This window comes from Petromyzon marinus, unplaced genomic scaffold (genome assembly GCF_048934315.1).
Source record: "Petromyzon marinus isolate PM22_M1 ecotype Great Lakes invasive population unplaced genomic scaffold, UKy_Petmar_22M1.pri1.0 PM_G_Scaffold_6, whole genome shotgun sequence".
NCBI lineage: Eukaryota > Metazoa > Chordata > Hyperoartia > Petromyzontiformes > Petromyzontidae > Petromyzon > Petromyzon marinus.
The window spans coordinates 2,312,501-2,315,000 of NW_027423013.1; the positions used below are offsets into that span (position 1 = coordinate 2,312,501).

At 42.7% G+C, this 2,500-nt stretch overlaps 1 pseudogene; it reads right to left on the minus strand.

Moving 5' to 3' along the window:
• Window positions 1-2,500, minus strand: part of LOC142919113 (28S ribosomal RNA) — a 10,621-nt pseudogene that overhangs the window by 3,257 nt on the left and 4,864 nt on the right.

A 2,500-nucleotide genomic window follows, 5' to 3' on the forward strand; every position in this document is an offset into this window, starting at 1 on the left:
AAGAAAAGTCTTCTTTGTGGAAAATAGTAAAATAAAAAAAACCAAGACTTCACCTTGGAAAATAACAAAATCTAATTTAAAACATCTTAAATAAAGCTTATTTCTAATCTTCTTTGTAGGCAGAAAATAGTAAGTTACAGGACTCTCGAACTGATGTAGTCCAAAAATAAAGAATTAAAATAACAAAGTCTAATCTATATAAGTGCTCTTGAATAAGCTTCGTGTAAAAAATAGCAATATAATAAAAATACCAAGTCTTCGTCTTGGAAAATAACAAAATCTAAAAGAAAGGTCTTCTTTATGGAAAATAGTAAAATAAGAATACCAAGACTTCACCTTGGAAAATAACAAAACCATCTTGAAAAAAGCTTATTTTTAATCTTCTTTGTAGGCAGAAAATAGTAAGGCGAAAATAAAGTCCCCTCTAAGCTCTAAAGTAACAAATACGACGTGTTAAAAAAAAAAACTAACAATAAAAAAAAGAACCAAGACTCCGTCTTGGAAAATAACAATCTAAATTGTGGAAAATAGTAAAATGAAATAAAAACCGACTTCACCTTCGAAAATAACAAAATCAATCTAAAACAAATGACATCTTAAAACAAAACTATTATTTGTTTCGGAGGTTGTCTATGACTGTTCATAGACCGCATAATTTCCACAGAACATTCTCAGAATATCAAGAGAGAAAAGCAGCGTTCTGCGGGAAATCATCTTGGCCAGTGATGTCGTTCTGGGTTTGGTCAGGCCCAGGGAGGTAAGTACCTCGTTATTCTCAAGGGGCCACTTTCCTCTTGCCCCAACCGGGAATCCAAAGAATGTGACCTTGCTAGCCTTCGTCAGCACTTTGACTTGATCACCAAGAGGGGTATAGTACGAAACTTTGTGCGAGGCAGCATCTGACAAGGTATTCTTTGAAAGCTCAAAACGGACGGTGACATCGATCACAACCGCCTCCTCATCTTTTGCAAACACGAGGTCAGGCTTTCTCATCTCTCCCGTCTCGGATATGAACCGTGGCTCTTTGTATACAGACCAGCCCAATCTAGCCGCTTCGTCTGCCAGAATGTTACTGATCTTGTTATGTCGCGCAATTCTTGCTTTCTGTACTGCAGGACATTGACCGAGAATGTGCGAAAGGGACTCGAGTCTGGCAGAGCATTTCCTGCAGGAACGTAAGGCCCCATCTCTGCCTCTGTTCAAGCTTTCTCTTGTTGGGTAAATATTTGCCCTTAGTTGTAGTGCTGCGATAAAGAAGCATTGTTTAAAGCCGCACCATGGCCTCAACCAAGCATTACTGATTCTATCATGCGCAAAGTTTACAATGCCCCTTCCTTGAACCGGCTTTTCGCACCATCTCTGAAATTCATGCTCCCTCCAATCGCAGGGTCTCGGATATACAGGTTCTTTTGACACCGAGTCCCTGAGAACGAATGTTGGGATTGCATCACTGTCACCCCCTGCTCGTACCCACAAATTACGGTATTCTTCCTCCATACCCTGCGAGGACACAATATTACGGGTGATAGCATCGGACGAGTTTGCTATACGTTGCAGCCTTCTAACTTGAACCGAAGGGATTGTTTTTTCCAGTTTCAAGATGGCAAGGCCTCCGTCTCGGGCTCTGGCATATAACAGTCCATCACAAGTTGAAGCGGGAAGGTGGAGCCATCCTTTTACCGCCTTTCTAATCTCTTGGTCCAACCCACGGAGAGTTGATTGCTTGCAGTCCGAGTGGTCTGCAGGATATAACAATCTGGGTAGGGCATAGGCATTGAGTAGTTCAACCTTCTGAGTTGGCTTCAGAGGCGCCTCATCGATTTTCGAGATCCATGTCTTTAGCTGACAATGTAGATCAGGCTGTATAGTGCCAGTCCAAGGGCCAATTTTCAGACCAAGGTATTTAGTTGATTCATCAGGTTGGTTCATATGGACATCTTTATTTTTGATAGTCCATGGGTCGCAGTTGTTCACCGTATATGAATCTTTGGTTGGGCTTATCATGAAGCCCTGGCACTTTCTGGCCTGAACCTCCAATCCCGATAGCCCACAAAATGATTCCAAGATCGCTAGATTGGCGGCCATACCAACCCAAGATTCGCTCACCAACACCAAATCATCAGCAAACGCAAGAGCTGTCACGTGGTCGGTATCAATGGAGTACCCAACTCCGTGTGACTCTAGGGTGCATATCAAAGGGTCCATGGCAAGATTGAAGAGCAGGGGTGACATGGGGTCACCCTGTTTGACACCAACACGTATGCTAATTTCTCGAGTCGACTCGCCATTGCTTTTGAACGAGGTCGTACACCGATCGTAGGCGTTCTGGATGATGCCCACCACGTGTTCATCTACTTTCTTGTGCCTTAACACCCATAAAATATGAGCATGCGAAACCGAGTCAAAAGCTTTCGCTATGTCGATAAACATGACAGCCAACGGCCTGTGCAATTTCTTAGCGTGTCTCATAAGGTCCTGTAGCACCTTAAGATTTTCAGAG